This window comes from Cherax quadricarinatus, unplaced genomic scaffold, assembly GCF_038502225.1.
Source record: "Cherax quadricarinatus isolate ZL_2023a unplaced genomic scaffold, ASM3850222v1 Contig2517, whole genome shotgun sequence".
Classification (NCBI taxonomy): Eukaryota; Metazoa; Arthropoda; class Malacostraca; order Decapoda; family Parastacidae; genus Cherax; species Cherax quadricarinatus.
The window spans coordinates 15,001-28,693 of NW_027197543.1; the positions used below are offsets into that span (position 1 = coordinate 15,001).

The window sequence follows — 13,693 nt, forward strand, 5'->3', positions numbered from 1 at the left end:
GAATGTGTTAGTTCAATGTAACTACTGGTGTGCTGGAATGTGTTAGTTCAATGTAACTACTGGTGTGCTGGAATGTGTTAGTTCAATGTAACTACTGGTGTGCTGGAATGTGTTAGTTCAATGTAACTACTGGTGTGCTGGAATGTGTTAGTTCAATGTAACTACTGGTGTGCTGGAATGTGTTAGTTCAATGTAACTACTGGTGTGCTGGAATGTGTTAGTTCAATGTAACTACTGGTGTGCTGGAATGTGTTAGTTCAATGTAACTACTGGTGTGCTGGAATGTGTTAGTTCAATGTAACTACTGGTGTGCTGGAATGTGTTAGTTCAATGTAACTACTGGTGTGCTGGAATGTGTTAGTTCAATGTAACTACTGGTGTGCTGGAATGTGTTAGTTCAATGTAACTACTGGTGTGCTGGAATGTGTTAGTTCAATGTAACTACTGGTGTGCTGGAATGTGTTAGTTCAATGTAACTACTGGTGTGCTGGAATGTGTTAGTTCAATGTAACTACTGGTGTGCTGGAATGTGTTAGTTCAATGTAACTACTGGTGTGCTGGAATGTGTTAGTTCAATGTAACTACTGGTGTGCTGGAATGTGTTAGTTCAATGTAACTACTGGTGTGCTGGAATGTGTGTTAGTTCAATGTAACTACTGGTGTGCTGGAATGTGTTAGTTCAATGTAACTACTGGTGTGCTGGAATGTGTTAGTTCAATGTAACTACTGGTGTGCTGGAATGTGTTAGTTCAATGTAACTACTGGTGTGTGGAATGTGTTAGTTCAATGTAACTACTGGTGTGCTGGAATGTGTTAGTTCAATGTAACTACTGGTGTGCTGGAATGTGTTAGTTCAATGTAACTACTGGTGGTGCTGGAATGTGTTAGTTCAATGTAACTACTGGTGTGCTGGAATGTGTTAGTTCAATGTAACTACTGGTGTGCTGGAATGTGTTAGTTCAATGTAACTACTGGTGTGCTGGAATGTATTAGTTCAATGTAACTACTGGTGTGCTGGAATGTGTTAGTTCAATGTAACTACTGGTGTGCTTGGAATGTATTAGTTCAATGTAACTACTGGTGTGCTGGAATGTGTTAGTTCAATGTAACTACTGGTGTGCTGGAATGTTGTTAGTTCAATGTAACTACTGGTGTGCTGGAATGTGTTAGTTCAATGTAACTACTGGTGTGCTGGAATGTGTTAGTTCAATGTAACTACTGGTGTGCTGGAATGTGTTAGTTCAATGTAACTACTGGTGTGCTGGAATGTGTTAGTTCAATGTAACTACTGTGTGCTGGAATGTGTTAGTTCAATGTAACTACTGGTGTGCTGGAATGTGTTAGTTCAATGTAACTACTGGTGTGCTGGAATGTGTTAGTTCAATGTAACTACTGGTGTGCTGGAATGTGTTAGTTCAATGTAACTACTGGTGTGCTGGAATGTGTTAGTTCAATGTAACTACTGGTGTGCTGGAATGTGTTAGTTCAATGTAACTACTGGTGTGCTGGAATGTGTTAGTTCAATGTAACTACTGGTGTGCTGGAATGTGTTAGTTCAATGTAACTACTGGTGTGCTGGAATGTGTTAGTTCAATGTAACTACTGGTGTGCTTAGAATGTGTTAGTTCAATGTAACTACTGGTGTGCTGGTATGTGTTAGTTATATGTAACTACTGGTGTGCTGGAATGTGTTAGTTCAATGTAACTACTGGTGTGCTGGAATGTGTTAGTTCAATGTAACTACTGGTGTGCTGGAATGTGTTAGTTCAATGTAACTACTGGTGTGCTGGAATGTGTTAGTTCAATGTAACTACTGGTGTGCTGGAATGTGTTAGTTCAATGTAACTACTGGTGTGCTGAATGTGTTAGTTCAATGTAACTACTGGTGTGCTGGAATGTGTTAGTTCAATGTAACTACTGGTGTGCTGGAATGTGTTAGTTCAATGTAACTACTGGTGTGCTGGAATGTGTTAGTTCAATGTAACTACTGGTGTGCTGGAATGTGTTAGTTCAATGTAACTACTGGTGTGCTGGAATGTGTTAGTTCAATGTAACTACTGGAGTGCTGGAATGTGTTAGTTCAATGTAACTACTGGAGTGCTGGAATGTGTTAGTTCAATGTAACTACTGGAGTGCTGGAATGTGTTAGTTCAATGTAACTACTGGAGTGCTGGAATGTGTTAGTTCAATGTAACTACTGGTGTGCTGGAATGTGTTAGTTCAATGTAACTACTGGTGTGCTGGAATGTGTTAGTTCAATGTAACTACTGGAGTGCTGGAATGTGTTAGTTCAATGTAACTACTGGAGTGCTGGAATGTGTTAGTTCAATGTAACTACTGGTGTGCTGGAATATGTTAGTTCAATGTAACTACTGGTGTGCTGGAATGTGTTAGTTCAATGTAACTACTGGTGTGCTGGAATGTGTTAGTTCAATGTAACTACTGGTGTGCTGGAATGTGTTAGTTCAATGTAACTACTGGTGTGCTGGAATGTGTTAGTTCAATGTAACTACTGGTGTGCTGGAATGTGTTAGTTCAATGTAACTACTGGAGTGCTGGAATGTGTTAGTTCAATGTAACTACTGGTGTGCTGGAATGTGTTAGTTCAATGTAACTACTGGAGTGCTGGAATGTGTTAGTTCAATGTAACTACTGGTGTGCTGGAATGTGTTAGTTCAATGTAACTACTGGTGTGCTGGAATGTGTTAGTTCAATGTAACTACTGGTGTGCTGGAATGTGTTAGTTCAATGTAACTACTGGTGTGCTGGAATGTCAACAGTGAAGAAGCTAATTATTATTATTATTATTATTATTATTATTATTATTATATTTGTCACTGGGTAAACCAAGACAGAATACCGTACACACTGTACACACTGTACACACCGTACACACTGTACACACTGTACACACTGTACACACTGTACACACCGTACACACTGTACTGTACACACTGTACTGTACACACTGTACAATATTTCAATATAGCTTCAACGTGTACATTTTGTTTTATGAAATCTTTCTACGATGTTCCAACATTTATTTCACAGACATGTAAACAGAAGGCAATTTCATAATACAACTGTTAACAGATTTACAAGAATCAGATCTAGATAAAAATAAGAAGATCTTGACAGAACATATATCGTAATGAAACTCCAATAAAAATCATGATATACGAATCGAAATAAAAGCAAGTACAACAAAACCAGTAATACTGAGGATGTCCGTGTTAGACTGGCGTCATTTTTGTGACTGTGTTGCCCAGGCAGCTGTCACCGGAAGTGGTCTTGGATGCTAGTATCCTCAGCACTTGCTGGAGAAAGAGAGACCTAACGAAATCGCTGGCCCACAGATGGCTCCAACTTCATCCTGTTCAATATTTGTACATCTCATAACAATTACAATGCTTTCACATAAGCTGACGTATCTAACAGCTCTTATACTTGTTAATCAAGTTAGGAATCCTTAACCTAACCTTGCAAAACTCTGAGTAAAAAACAAAAAAAAAAGAGGAGAGATCCTGATCACAGCCACAGATAGAAGGGCAAGATGTGCACAGTCGACCAGAATAATAATAAGCACCTAGGACAACAGCAACACCTAGGACAACAGCAACACCTAGGACAACAGCAACACCTAGGACAACAGCAACACCTAGGACAACAGCAACACCTAGGACAACAGCAACACCTAGGACAACAGCAACACCTAGGACAACAGCAACACCTAGGACAACAGCAACACCTAGGACAACAGCAACACCTAGGACAACAGCAACACCTAGGATAACAGTAACACCTAGGACAACAGTAACACCTAGGACAACAGTAACACCTAGGACAACAGCAACACCTAGGACAACAGCAACACCTAGGACAACAGCAACACCTAGGACAACAGTAACACCTAGGACAACAGTAACACCTAGGACAACAGCAACACCTAGGACAACAGCAACACCTAGGACAACAGTAACACCTAGGACAACAGCAACACCTAGGACAACAGCAACACCTAGGACAACGGCAACACCTAGGACAACAGCAACACCTAGGACAACAGCAACACCTAGGACAACAGTAACACCTAGGACAACAGCAACACCTAGGACAACAGTAACACCTAGGACAACAGTAACACCTAGGACAACAGTAACACCTAGGACAACAGCAACACCTAGGACAACAGCAACACCTAGGACAACAGTAACACCTAGGACAACAGCAACACCTAGGACAACAGCAACACCTAGGACAACAGCAACACCTAGGACAACAGTAACACCTAGGACAACAGTAACACCTAGGACAACAGCAACACCTAGGACAACAGCAACACCTAGGACAACAGTAACACCTAGGACAACAGCAACACCTAGGACAACAGCAACACCTAGGACAACAGCAACACCTAGGACAACAGCAACACCTAGGACAACAGTAACACCTAGGACAACAGCAACACCTAGGACAACAGCAACACCTAAGACAACAGGACAACAGCAACACCTAGGACAACAGTAACACCTAGGACAACAGCAACACCTAGGACAACAGCAACACACATAGGACAACTAGCAACACCTAGGACAACAGCAACACCTAGGACAACAGCAACACCTAGGACAACAGCAACACACAGGACAACAGCAACACCTAGGACAACAGCAACACCTAGGACAACAGCAACACCTAGGACAACAGCAACACCTAGGACAACAGCAACACCTAGGACTAGGACAGCAACACCTAAGACAACAGCAACATCTACGACAGCAACACCTAGGACAACAGCAACACATAGGACAACAGCAACACCTAGGACAACAGCAACACCTAGGACAACAGCAACACCTAGGACAACAGCAACACCTAGGACAACAGCAACACCTAGGACAACAGCAACACCTAGGACAACAGTAACACCTAGGACAACAGCAACACATAGGACAACAGCAACACCTAGGACAACAGCAACACCTAGGACAACAGCAACACCTAGGACAACAGCAACACCTAGGACAACAGCAACACCTAGGACAACAGCAACACCTAGGACAACAGCAACACCTAGGACAACAGCAACACATAGGACAACAACACCTAGGACAACAGCAACACCTAGGACAACAGCAACACCTAGGACAACAGCAACACCTAGGACAACAGCAACACCTAGGACAACAGCAACACCTAGGACAACAGCAACACATAGGACAACAGCAACACCTAGGACAACAGCAACACCTAGGACAACAGCAACACCTAGGACAACAACACATAGGACAACAGCAACACCTAGGACAACAGCAACACCTAGGACAACAACAACACATAGGACAACAGCAACACCTAGGACAACAGCAACACATAGGACAACAGCAACACCTAGGACAACAGCAACACCTAGGACAACAGCAACACCTAGGACAACAGCAACACCTAGGACAGCAACACCTAGGACAACAGCAACACCTAAGACAACAACAACACATAGGACAACAGCAACACCTAGGACAACAGCAACACCTAAGACAACAGCAACAGTTAGGACAGCAACACCTAGGACAACAGCAACACCTAAGACAACAACAACAAATAGGACAACAACACCTAGGACAGCAACACATAGGACAACAGTAACACCTAGGACAACAACAACACATAGGACAACAGCAACACCTAGGACAACAACAACACCTAGGACAACAGCAACACCTAGGACAACAGCAACACCTAGGACAACAGCAACACCTAGGACAGCAACACCTAGGACAACAGCAACACCTAAGACAACAGCAACATCTACGACAGCAACACCTAGGACAACAGCAACACACAGGACAACAGCAACACCTAGGACAACAGCAACACCTAGGACAACAGCAACACCTAGGACAACAGCAACACCTAGGACAGCAACACCTAGGACAACAGCAACACCTAAGACAACAGCAACATCTACGACAGCAACACCTAAGACAACAGCAACACCTAGGACAACAGCAACATCTACGACAGCAACACCTAGGACAACAGCAACACCTAGATCAACAGCAACACCTAGGACAGCAACACCTAGGACAACAGCAACATCTAAGACAACAGCAACACCTAGGACAACAGCAACATCTACGACAGCAACACCTAGGACAACAGCAACACCTAAGACAACAGCAACACCTAGGACAACAGTAACACCTAGGACAACAGCAACACCTAGGACAACAGCAACACCTAGGACAATAGCAACACCTAGAACAACAGCAACATCTACAACAGCAACACCTAAGACAACAGCAACACCTAGGACAACAGCAACATCTACGACAACAACACCTAGAACAACAACAACACCAAAAACAAAACAGCAACACTTACATCTTATCAAGGTAATATCTTGTTTCATTACGAGTGGTTACCATGGTTACAGGAGATAACTTATCAAGCACTGAGGAGATACTCTACAAGCACTGAGGAGGAGGTACTCTTAACAAGCACTGAGGAGGTACTCTTAACTAGCACTGACGAGGAGGTACTCTTAACAAGCACTGAGGAGGCTACCATGCCGGCTGCCAACCATCGCTCTCTCTCCACCTCTGTGTAATTAATTACCCAACCACACACTGATGACCCAACCACATCATTGTGCTTTCCAAGCACACTCCCCTGCTTAATTACTGCTCCAGGTGGAAACCTATGAGAGGAAGGGGTAGAGAGAGAGGGAGGAGGAGGAGGAGACGGAGGTAAGAGGGGGTACGAAGAGGGAAGAGAGGATGATAGATTAGATTAGATTTTGCCACCAAAGTGGCTAGTTTATTGTGCACCCCATATCCATCCGGTGAACGGTAGCGCAAGAGCATATGGATACAAAAAAAGGCCCAGGAACGAGGCCCCAAGGGGTTGACATGAATACATATGGATTTATATCTACATATCTATAGTTCACTTATCTGTTACAAGCAAATTTAGGAAATTTGCTTAGTATATCTGGTATCTTATTTTCATTAATAAGATATCTTGACATGTCACATAGGTTATTATACTGTCTGTCTCTGTATTCCTCAATAAGTGGACAATTAAGCACATAGTGTTCAAGACAGTGACCATATGCCTGATCACATAATTTACATTTAATTTGATCATCATCTGTGTGTCTCCCAAACTGCCAGAAGTACTTGTAACCAAGCCTAAGCCTGGCCACTACAACATCAGTCAGTCTGTTCACATTGCAAGTTGATCCATAAACATACTTATCTACGTTCATGTTATCATAGTGGGTTATAGATCTACTCAGGCTTCTAACTGCATTCCTATAACAATCATTTTCATTATCTACTTCTCTCCTAATATTATTCCTAATGCTAGACACAGTTATACCAAAGTTATATTCTACATTCTCCTTCTGGGTACTCTTCTTGGCTAACATATCAACTTTATCATGAAGGAGTAATCCAATGTGTGATGGGATCCATAGCAACTGTACATTAATTCCTTTGTCCCTGATTTTTGAGTATCTATACCTGGCTTCTCCAATGAGCATGTTATTGGAGTCATTATATGAGTCAAGAGCCTTCAATGATGACATAGAATCAGTAATGATGATAGAGTCAAGCTCGGTGTCACAGGTTAGCTTTAGCGCCATTAGGATTGCAAACAATTCAGTTTGCAGTGTAGATGCCCAGTTGTTAATTCTTATGCCTAACTAAACAAATTTATTATCGTTCTTAACTAGGGAGGTGGCAACAAGAGCAGATGCAGCCCTGCCAGAAGACTCCTGTTTAGATCCATCAGTGTATATAACTTGTGATAACTTATTACTACCAGCTAGGTGAGAAATTTCTTCTTGAGCAGTTGCTCTAACAAGAGATTTAAGGAAGGGATTACTAGCAATGAGCTTCTTGGGAGGGACTTGTAGGTATGTGATATTAAATGAACACATCTTCCATGGAGGGGTGAAATGCTCTTGTTGCCTACAGTGATACAGTTCATGCAGGTGATAGGGTTGCTTAGAGCAACAAAAACAGCCAATAGACGCTATGGCTTTAACAGAAGACACCATGGTTCAGCAAAAGATATCATGGTTCAACAAAAGATATCATGGTTCAACAAAAGACACCATGGCTCGTACTAGCTCAAAATAACTTATATTCTTAGAGACGTCAGTGACTCAGTAAATGTTACTTAGATTGGCTGAATGTAAAACTTACCTTTTATACACCAGACTGATTTTGCGTGCGTGTGTGTGTGTGTGTGTGTGTGTGTGTGTGTGTGTGTGTGTGTGTGTGTGTGTGTGTGTGTGTGTGTGTGTGAGTGTGTGTGTGTGTGTGTGTGTGTGTGTGTGTGTGTGTGTGTGAGTGTGTGTGTGTGTGTGTGTGTGTGTGTGTGTGTGTGTGTGTGTGTGTGTGTGTGTGTGTGTGTGTGTGTGTGTGTGTGTGTGTGTGTGTGTGTGTGTGTGTGTGTGTGTGTGTGTGTGTGTGTGTGTGTGTGTGTGTGTGCAGGACGGTATCACTCCCGCGGCCTTATCCCAGACTACGCCTCATTACAGATTTGCTGAAATATTATCCTTCCAACAGACTCATCGCCAACAGATAACAGATTCTCTCTCTCTCTCTCACACACACGTACCTTAAATTATCTTGTATATACGATTAAATCTTCATAAGACAGCTCTTGTAATATAGTTTGGCTTGCTTGACAGATTTGGCTAATTAGACAATGGCTCTCCGCTAGACACCACGGCCAAGTCTGCCTTTATGTTAATGCCGGCATTTAAAGACGGGTATGACATATTTGCAGGTGGGTATGGCATCCTTGTAGGTGGGTATGGAATCCATGCAAGTGGGTGTGGAATCATTGCAGGTGGGTATGGCATCCATGTAAGTGGGTATGGCACTCCAATCCTTTCCATACAATTATACCCCCTGCAGTGAGGCGCCAACCTGCCTAAGTCTGCGGTTCACTCAATGTTCGCAGACTGCTTTAAGTTCCCAATATCCACCAGGGTTCGTGATCCTTCCCCCCCCTCCCTTTCCCTAAAGGGCTCTCAATCCTTTCCCCAGGCTTGAGAGAGCCCAAGGGTGGCAACCCTTTGCAGGTACGCCCCCCCCCAGACTAGCGAAAGCCTCCCCCCCTCCCAAGTAACCACCTTATGTTAGCAACAGCCGGATCTACTGAAGCTCTCTTCCATTTCTCCCGCAACTTTCTTTTCAAAGTTCTTTGCTCCATATCCACAATTAACCTCTATTCATTTCTTTTAAAAACTTTCATAAGCGGAAGTCAGCGAAGAAATAAATGTTGGTTAGGGAAGCTTACACTGATTATGAGGCAGGATTACAATTGTTGTGTGCAGTACCCACACTGTCAAGTACCCACACACACACACAACACACTGTCTTTGTCTTGTAAACAATATACCCGATGTTCACTCTCCAGTATTCACAATACCCGCCCCCTCACAATACACTATTATTTACAAGAACACACTAAACCCAAATGGGTTATAGTGTGCTGACAGTGCATATTTATGTGGAAGCACTAAACTAAGGTTCACACAGCACCTTGGGCATCGGAGGTAGTCAGGTTTAATCTGAATAAAGGGAGGGTAGCTTCAATTGTTTGTCGGGAGAGTTCTCCAGTATCAAGGTCCGGGCCGGGACAAGATCGGCGAACCTACTACAATTCCTACCTCCCTCAACCAGTGTTCACACAACTGTGTTTGAGGATGAGTAAACAGTCAGGGAGTAAAACGGCAAATCTAAGAACATAAGAAAGGAGCACTGTGCTCTTACTGGCCCATGTTAAGCACGTCTTACTCACAAACAATTATTCCTACTTTATAATGTTTCATTCCGCGCTCAATCTTGCAACATACGTAAGGCAATGACAGTCGAATCAATATTTTTTTTTTTTTGCGACAAAACGCTTAGGAAGGTTACTGGAAGACAAACACGTTCATCTTACAAGATACGGAAGATGGATCAGCCCACTGTCTGGCAGTGTACCAGCAGACAACGACAAAACAACTAGGAAGATTGTGGAAAAGCAGCCGTGCTCATCCAGCGCAGCGCAGGACGTGCCTGCTGTTGTGTGTAGTGGCGCCTGTCCTAGACGTGACTACCAGTAGCAGGGAGATGGATGTACTAATGTCACTTCAAGCATACTCATCTGCCGACTAGTTCATACTTACCCAGGTCAAATAGGTTCGTGTTTCGATATCGTTCTCATCTCAGTTTTTGTTCTTGTGGTCGAAGGTTGTATTACCACCACACACCTCGTGTTTATTGAAGATACCCTCTACGTATTGCCTCTGTTTCGTATCTATGCACATTTCTTCTCTGAAATACCAATAGACTCTAAACTACATAAAAACACAAATCTAATATAAAACATTTGCTGTCCCTTTACTTAACTTCATAGCTTCAAGATTTTATAAACAAAAAGAAACTTAGGTTTAGGTATATAATGGAATGCTTCCAGCTGTAAAATGTACCGAGGATACCACAAAAACCGAGACAAAACGGTGCTTGAGAACCCCCTTACACGACTGAGAGATCCTTCTTCATTTCCAACCTAGAACATTCATCAAGGTTTCCACTTCACCTGAGCTGCCACCTACCTGACACACCTTGACGCCTGACACACTCAAACCTTTACTTCATCTCGGTTGCCTGGGTCCTGACACACCCAGACTTTTATAACCATGAAAATCTAGTATCCCCATTACTGAACGATGTGTGTCAGCGTATATACAACGAGAGTTTAAAACAATAACCACTTCAAGGATTAAAATATTCTTGATGTTAGCGTACAGGTGAAATGCGACTTTGCCTTCATGAAGCCGAACGAATTTTAACATCCATCTTCAAGTGTCTTCTCTTTCTACAGTATTTTATCAACGCTGTCGCTCTTGTTTCCCTTCCCGCCGCCGCCTTCTTCAGTTTAAAGAGTTCAACAGCCAAGGTTATTAGTGCTTGTGTTGTCTCATACCTGCCACGCACAGACTAACCGCAGCTCGTCCACCTTCACAAAACATCATGTAGGTTTTCCACAGCGTCGATGTCTCTTCTTTGGCTGGTTGAAGAGGAATACAAAGTCTAAATATCCAGTGAAGGTTCATGTACTAACTTCTTACATACAAGAGTGCACAGTCAAGAATGAAAGACCAGGATAAATCCTGGGCGGGACAAATATTTAGACCACTACTCGTAACACTTGCTGTCCATGTTCATTTAGTAGACAAAAAGGTACCTATGAGGTAAACGACTTTTTTTGAGTCTCACCCTAGAGGGCTACAATGGAAATAAGTCACACAACTTGACTTTCTTGAGTATACTGGTTATTCGCCATCTTGGGTTAACAATCCCAGCAGTCTTGTTATTGCCCATCCTAAGTTAACACTCCGAACACAGTCTTCTGTCTAACAGACAAAATGTAAATCTTACATCTGTGATTCAGTGTTTTAAAACTAATTTTAAGTTATGAATTTCACTTAATAAACAGTAGCCGGGTCACCATATGGAGTAGACCCAGGCCGGAAGTACCGGCGAACCTCTAATGAATGAATGAACTGTATAAACAAAGAACGCTTATGTAGGATCAGTGTTGCGAAGAGCTACGGAGTGGATGTTCTATGCCACCTACAAGAAAAGTGCCGTAAGTCAGTATTGTGGCTGTAACAATTCACAACTAACCAACAATACCGTAGAGGGAACAGCTCACAACCCACAATACCGCAGATGGAATAATTCACAACCCACAATACCGTAGATGGAACAATTCACACTTAACCAACAATACCGTAGATAGAACGATTCACAACTAACCCACAATACCGTAGATGGAACAATTCACAACTAACCAACAATACCGTAGAAGGAATAGTTCACAACCCACAATACCGTAGAAGGAACAATTCACAACTAACCTATAATACCGTGGATGCAACAATTCAGAACCCATAAACTGGAAATAAAAACCAGACAGTTTCGGTCTTTAATATTATCAAGGCGTGAGTGACTTGATAATGTTCCAGGACTGACCGAAACGTCGTCTAGTCATCAGTTATAATTTATGGGTTAGTTAACAGTAGCGTTATTTACACAACATATGAAATATGACTTCCCTGTCATATGTGGACCGGTGAGCAAGCGGGAGTTCACCATTATACCAACAAAAACTGCAGGGAGCGGGTCATCACACGAGCAGGACCAGCGTCAGAGGGTCATCATATAAGTAAAACCAGCGTCAGAGGGTCATCACATGATCAGGACCAGCGTCAGAGGGTGATCACACAACTAAGACCGACATCAGGAGAAATTTTCCCCCGTCTCCTAACGCTCGGAGTCCTCACTCTTAGCAAGGCCGTCCAGCACTCTACTCACCTAGGCACCAAATGTCCTCCAGCCAAAAAATACTAAAAGTAACAACTTTCCTAGTAACACCGTTGATAATGTTTTCTCTGTGTGTACTGTGACTGGGTGCGTCCAGGGGTCGAGGTTACCCGGTGGAAACAGTTATAAGAGTGCGGGGGTGTAGCAACCGCAGGGGTCACAATGGTGGTAGGGAGCCACGGAAGGACTACTTTCCAAAGCCAGACCGTCTCCATTATGTCTTCTGCACTTGCTTATCATCCTCCACCATCTCTGTAATAATACTTACCACCTCGAGACTTCCTTGCATTAGGATAGTATTTGGGTCACCGCCGTAGGTGGCGGTTTGTCAGGAAATAGGAACGCGTATCCTGACGCAGTGTTCTTTGTCAGCTGATGACCCACTCAGTGATTAATGACACACAAAATATGTGCAATACTTGGATATCTATATTTTTGAAAACTTTCGCTTGATCAGCAGACTTTTCCAGTCAAGACAAGATATTCTAGGTAAGATCCCAATGGGGGTGAGTGGGGAAGTGGGGATAGGGGAAGAATAGGTTGGTTAGAGGATGGTTATTAGTATAAGGGAAAGAATCAGGGCTTAACCCAGTTGCTGAGCTGATAGTGATTCAGGAGACCGGGCGCAGCTTCGGGCCTTGGGGGGGACGGGGGGGGAGGCAAAGCGTGGATTGCAGGTACATGGGCAATATTTAAGGTCCCCACCTGTGAATACAGGTTAGTGAGTCAAGATTGCAGAAGGGTTATTTGTATAAAGGAGTTGGGTCAGGGGCTAGTAGTGAGTAGAAGAGGTTGTGCGTGTTTGCAGGTCTGCGTATTTCGTCGTCTAGGTATGAGGTCCAGTAGTCATGTCGGGTCTCTAATCTATTTGTTTGTCACTAAGTAGTTTCCAGTACACGTTTAGGGCTGGGATGTTCGCACGGGCCAGTCAGTTATAGAGGTAATATTAATACTGGAGACAGTGGAAGATATAGAGAGGTACTTCTGGGATATTCAGTTCCTCATTCTTGATAGGGTGTCAGCTCCTAACCTGAAAGCAGAAGCAAGAGGCCGGAGACATACTAGAGCCAGAAGTAAGATGCATCATCTGCAGAGCACGTCGTAAGTGAGCAACTCTGTTTAGCAACAGAGTTGCAGAAGACGTCTCCTGTAGCAAGATACCATGGTGCAGTTGTGTCTAACAAGTATCATATAATTATTGGTACACGATATCCACAGGTTGATGACAGGCACATGAGCGTCAACCTGGGACTCTATTTGAAAGACATTTTTCTCCAACCACTGGCTTTTTCAATTCA

The 13,693-nt window shown here is 43.1% G+C and overlaps 1 protein-coding gene across 2 annotated transcripts in view; it reads right to left on the minus strand.

Annotated features, from left to right (window-relative positions):
• The window catches only part of LOC128684516 (probable serine/threonine-protein kinase DDB_G0290621), a 25,259-nt gene extending 14,980 nt beyond the window's left edge, over window positions 1–10,279 (minus strand). Inside the window, exon 1 of one of the 2 annotated variants that reach the window (XM_070081376.1) lies at window positions 10,193–10,279. The gene's annotated coding sequence lies outside the window, so the exon portion shown is untranslated. Of the gene's footprint in view, window positions 1–8,213; window positions 8,329–10,192 lie in introns of those variants that run through there. The other variant, XM_070081375.1, reaches the window with a different exon arrangement.
• Between the last annotated feature and the right edge of the window lie 3,414 nt (window positions 10,280–13,693).